This window comes from Mytilus trossulus, chromosome 2, assembly GCF_036588685.1.
Source record: "Mytilus trossulus isolate FHL-02 chromosome 2, PNRI_Mtr1.1.1.hap1, whole genome shotgun sequence".
NCBI classification, from domain to species: Eukaryota; Metazoa; Mollusca; class Bivalvia; order Mytilida; family Mytilidae; genus Mytilus; species Mytilus trossulus.
Window position 1 is genome coordinate 32566029 of NC_086374.1, and position 6308 is coordinate 32572336.

At 30.6% G+C, this 6308-nt stretch overlaps 1 long non-coding RNA gene across 1 annotated transcript; it reads left to right on the top strand.

Moving 5' to 3' along the window:
• The first annotated feature begins 622 nt into the window (after positions 1–622).
• LOC134705054 (uncharacterized) lies at positions 623–3190 on the top strand. The gene is made up of 3 exons (XR_010105467.1): positions 623–816; positions 2211–2343; positions 2989–3190. It is a non-coding gene; the product is annotated as an uncharacterized LOC134705054 (long non-coding RNA).
• The last annotated feature ends 3118 nt before the right edge of the window (positions 3191–6308 follow it).

Consider the following 6308-nt stretch of genomic DNA (forward strand, 5'->3'; position numbering starts at 1 on the left):
TGGGCTTAGTTCATAGACTGTGAGGGTCTTGTTGGAGTTGACAGAATATCAAATCACGCGACTGGGAAACGCAGAATAAAGGACAAAACATATAGCATATACGAAAAAATATATAAAGAATAGAAAATAAAAGGATAATCAAATAGAGAATAATGAGCAAAATTATAAAGAATAGAAAAAATATTTTAAAAATTAAAAGAATACAAAATCGATGGACCATCCATCCAGACCATTATAAAAAAAAATTGTAGTTGTCCATTTTTGTTTAACATATTATTTTATTTGAAAGATATAAAATGACCATACATTAATAACCTCTATGAAATGACACAGATTCAAATAATTTACAACCTTCGATTTGTTTAATTTATGTTAGCAAACAAGTGCCGCATATCTATCAGAAGTTGTAAAATAATTATTACCAATTACAACAAACGCGGCTTAAAAGCCTTATCAATTTTATGTAATGCACGCGTACGTTGATTGTAGCCCCCCTAGTGTTACCACATGCCGAGAAGTCTTCAAATGGAAACACAAGATAATCAATGACAAGACGTAGGACTTTTAAACTGGACCCCTGTTGTGTTCACTTATCGCTACACTGACGGTGCGAAGCTATAGATGGAACGGTGGACCAGTTTATATGACACTGATCTGTAGTTTTGTATAATATGATCACTTGGTATTTCTCTCTATGTAAGTGCAACGAAGATGACAGACAGTGGACATCAAAAGGAGGAAAGACAAGTTAAACATAAACGGGATAGTTTTCCTGTTTCGTTTATGAAACATTCATCACAGTTCAAGAAATTGGAGGTTAGTTTTGCTCAGTTTACTAGAGGTGGGGTGAGGGGTGGGGGTCAAGGATACTGGGGTCCCCTCATGGATACCCGACATATATGCTCAATGCATACTAGACGTTTAATAAGTCTCTGCTTATGCCCCTTTTCAAATCCTCGATCGATCCGCATCTGCGAATCAATTTGCATATTTTTATTACGATAGCACTGCATAAGAATAATATCGATCACTCCATAATAAACAAGTACAATTTGGAATAAAACATCTATGGAACTCCAAAACTGATTATGATAACGATAATCATATCATTAAAGAAAGAGGTGTATCATGAAGCAAAGTTTAATGCTATAACTAAATTGGACTTTACTACTCTGACAATTTGTTATATCACAAAGATAAATTTATATACTACAAGTGTGGACACAGATCAGTGTGGATAGTATGTTTGGGTTTTTGACAGTGTTTTGTATGATAAAAGAAGTTCTTTGTTATCCCCATTGGTTTCTATATTATTAACTATGTTGCATGATATGACAACCAACCTGAGCATTAGCAGAGTTGTTTATTTTATATTTAGTTTTTTTATGTTCAAGACGGGCATAAAAGAGCTCCAGACACTAATTGCATCAATTACCAAATGATAATGTCAGATAGAGTATGTTCCATATTCTTGATTTTGAATACATTTTGAAGCTAGAAGAAGAGGAACACATAACAAGTTATTTTATTCATGATGTGATTTTTTTATATATTGGAGATGGTATCTGAAAATATGTGAACATAAGTTTGAACGTAAAATTATTAGATAAATATTATTTATTATCTTAAGTTTAATTATTATGATTATGAAATTAATAGTGTTTCTATTTGGTAATCTCATTATTATTTCCCACTGGTGAAAGTTGAAGTAATCTTTAAACATTTAAAAAATTAAAAAGTTAACTTTCTTTACGCTTAGTCTTAGAACAACTGTTAGGACACACTAGCTATGAAATTGTTGCATAAAAAGATGGAAAATGTACCTATTATTTTAGCAAAAAGTGAAAGATACCCAGGGATGGAACCAGTCATTTTTAAAAGAGGGTTCTAAACATTTGTTCCAATTTAAAACCAATGATCGTAAAAAAAAGGGTGTTCAAAGCACAGAACCCTGGATCCGCCACTGAATCCAAAAGATATTTATACTCATAAGTCTATGAAAAAATAACACACCATTGCGAAAAACGAATAAACGAGCAAGAGATTATTTAATGTAAAAAACTAGTTTTGAACATTTTCATAAGTACCTAAAGAACTGTACTCGCACTCTTATGCAATCTATTTGGCACACAGAATAATTGACAAAAAGTCTGCATCTTCATGGATAATATGACCATTCCAGTCAAAATATAATACGCTGTTCTTTATAGGTCACCAGACACTTCTATCAAAAGGATTTTTATTAAAGAAACACAAAATTTTAGAAGGCAGACAAAATGGCAGAAGTTACTACAACCACAGAGAACAGTAGTGAAGGATACATTTTGAGGAAAATCTTTAGAGGTAAAAAAAAAAAAAGAAGTATCTTAGAATGCTGAAATTAAGATTCATAATTGTTGTTTTATAAAAAAAGTGTTCTTTCTTATCTCATTGCTAAAGGTTTTGAAAGTGCTAATTTAAATATAATTCATACATGTATTTTGACAATTGAAGTTCGGTCGGAATTGTTATTAGTGAATTAAAATTCATTATTTTAAGAATGCGTGCAATGTATCGGTTACTCTATGAAAAGGAATATATTATGAATTTTAGAGCGAGGGCCTGATATGTGATGTTCAGTTGTACAATCATTTGCACATTTTATTTATACGGCGATCAGATCCGGCTGCTCCTTCAGCCCTTGTACATCTCTCTGAAACATTTGCTTACTTTACAAGTTACAGTTCGTTTTTGATAAGGTTAATGTAAGATGTTGCAAGACTTTTACCATCTTGAGTCATTTATAACCATAAAAATGCTAGATTTCTGTTCTCTAACTTAAGTTTGCCTCAACCGAATGTTAAAATCACAAAACTGTCTTAACTACTTGAATTCTGTGCATGTATCTGAATGTGGAAGTTGGCACGTGCACATTTACGAGCAGGATCATTTGTAGCCCATAGACACATTTTTTTTGTATGAACTGCATCTTTTTATTTGATCTTTCAGATAGCTTTGGTTGGACGGAAAAATGGAAACATGTATTTGGGAATATTACATTTACAAAGATGATTGTTCGAAAAGTTAAGAAGAGTTTGAAGATGAATAATTCCAACTACAGATCTGCATGTCACTAAAAGATCAGATTACTAAACGATTAGTACCAGATGCATTATAACGAAGCTTCAAGTTGTCTCTCAGTTTGTCTGTAATAAATTAATAAATAAGACCGTTGGAATTTTCTTTTAAATTATTTTAATTTTGTACCATGTAATACTTTTAAGATTATTTTTATATAGAACAAAATTCATATTGAATGTAGAATAAATTTATTCTGTGTCCAAGCCTCACCATACAGATAACTTTACTTAAAATAAATTTATTTTATATTTTATTATAATCCGAAATCGCATTGAAACTAGAATTTATTTATTCTGTCACAGCCTCACCATACAGATAACTATACTTCAAAATAAATTTATTTTATATTTTATTATAATCCGAAATCGCATTCAAATAGAATAAATTTATTCTGTGTCACAGCCTCAACATACAAATAACTTTACGTCAAAATAAATTTATTTTATATTTCATTATAATCCGAAATCGCATTCAAATAGAATTAATTTATTCTGTGTCACAGCCTCACCATACAGATAACTTTACTTCAAAATAAATTTATTTTATATTTTATTATAATCCAAAATCGCATTGAATGTAGAATAAATGTATTGTGTGTCTCAGCCTCACCATACAGATTATTGGACTTTCAAAATAAATTTATTTTCAATATTTTTATAATCATAAATGACATTGAATGTAGAATAAATTTATTCTATGATTTTCTCGAACTAATAATAGATATTATGGCTCTATATAATAAATTTATTTTATAATGATCATGCACCATGCATTTAGAATAAATTTATTCTATGTTGAATCCTTTACAGAGAGTTGACTAAAAATGGACAGCTAAGTGTAGATTTCAGTATAAATTTATTTTGAAATGTAACAAATAAATACTAATATAACAGAATTGTCTTTGTTATTCATGATTTTTTCTCTAATACATGGGTTATAGAATAAATTTATTACGTTCTGGTCCGAATTTGGCCTCTAATTGCACTTGTCAGAATTAAGAGTGAAAAAAGAGGAAAATTGGTTTTTTCCTTTTTTATTCTGCTCTCAGTTTATCGTTAAATAAAAACATTACACGCATTCTGATTTGGGTATGATTATGTTGAAAACCACACTTTTCATGACACTAAAAAAATTACGACTAAAACCTGAAATTGCTTCAACAATTTTGAACACGGAAGGACATACAATATACTATTTCTTAACTTCAAAAAAGACATGACAAGTAAGTGCCTATGAAAATAAAACATTATATACTGCTATGTATATCTGATGAAAAATAATAAATACACGTTTTAGGACCGGGAAAATATGTTGATAGTTACTTTGAATTACAAGAATAAATTAAACAATTAGAGTCAAACATACCTCGACAAATGTCCAATGCCAGATATTTTTATAGCACTGAACTAATGTACCCTATTGATCAGATAAGCTTGAAGTTTTGCAGTTCAATGAAAATCAACAAATTTCAAAATCATTTGACAATAACAACAATGACAATTTCACTTCCTTTAAAATGTTTAAATTATGTAAATGTTCGAACATTCGTTCGTGTCTATCTAGCGTACTCTAGATCTTTTGCGTTTGTCTTAATGTTTAGGTTCTCTGAAACCTCGCGAAAAAAAAACATAGATGGTTTTGTTGTTGATATAAATAGATCTTCTTATTTCAAAATTAACATATAAAACAAAAAATATATCTTTTATATAATGTCTATATATCAAATTTGTAAAGATTGCATTAGGCATTGGGTTTCATTCAGAGTTGAAAACAAGATGTTCTTGATCACTTGTTTTAATTGTTTCATTGTTATTCCTTCACAGTGACTTCTCTTTGTTTCATATGAGTGTATTGTATACTATTGATTATTTGAAATAAATATATTTTATGATTTTTCATTTCCTATCGTTAATTACCCGTTTTTAGATGGTGACGTTCCCTTGTTTATATATCTCAACTTGTACGATTCGCTCGTGTATGTAACAATGTTTTTAGATTTTACGAGAGAAATGTATGTATTACTGAAAAATTATTTCACCAGGGTTTTCGATATCACAAACTAGTCAAAACATTTACTAAATTTTATCATCGGTATAAAGACATCATTCGTAAATATAGCTCAACGTGCAGACTTCTTATACGTTTAGGTATTTCACATCCAATTTTTTATGGAAATATTCTTTATAAAGCACAAAAGTGTCAGTATTCACCTCAGAAACTTACAAAACCTTTGAATAGACTTATTAAGAAGGGATATAATTACGATACTGTTGTCAAGTCATTAAAGATTGCATATTTTGGCGTTAATATTGAGTCACTGATAAGGTCTTTGCGTCGGAACTAAACACATTTTTTTCTAAAAACAGTTGTTGGCATGACACGGGTTATGTTCTTCTCATATATGTTATGATGGTATGATACTAAACCCCTAACGGGAAGAATTGTGCCTGATGTTCATATGATGAAATCATAATCTTTCAGTCAGTTTAATTGAAGTCTGGAGCTGGCATGTCAGTTAACTGCTAGTAGTCTGTTGTTATTTATGTATTATTGTCATTTTGTTTATTTTCTTTTGTTACATCTTCTGACATCCGACTCGGACTTCTCTTGAACTGGATTTTAATGTGCGTATTGTTATGCGTTTACTTTTCTACATTGGGTAGAGGTTTAGGGGGAGGGTTAGATCTCACAAACATGTTATAACCCCGCCGCATTTTTGCGCCTGTCCCAAGTCAGGAGCCTCTGGCCTTTGTTAGTCTTGTCTTATTTTAATTTTAGTTTCTTGTGTACAATTTGGAAATTAGTATGGCGTTCATTATCACTGAACTAGTAGATATTTGTTTAGGGTCCAGCTGAAGGACGCCTCCGGGTGCGGGAATTTCTCGCTACATTGAAGACCTGGTGTTGGTTTTTTTATTTGGTCGGGTTGTTGTCGCTTTGACACATTCCCCATTTCCATTCTCAATTTTATATGTGCAACATTAAGGTTATGATCATATACATATTTTTAACAACTTACGGTAAATTTCTTTCATCAATGAAAATGCTGGTTTAGTTTTGACAGTTGTCCGTTTTTCAAGTTTAGACGCTACAATGTAATGACAATGCATTATAAAATACATTTGATAAACACAAAATGTTTGTATAAAAAAGACAATGCGTACTGAATAGATGGAAATTTAGACCAT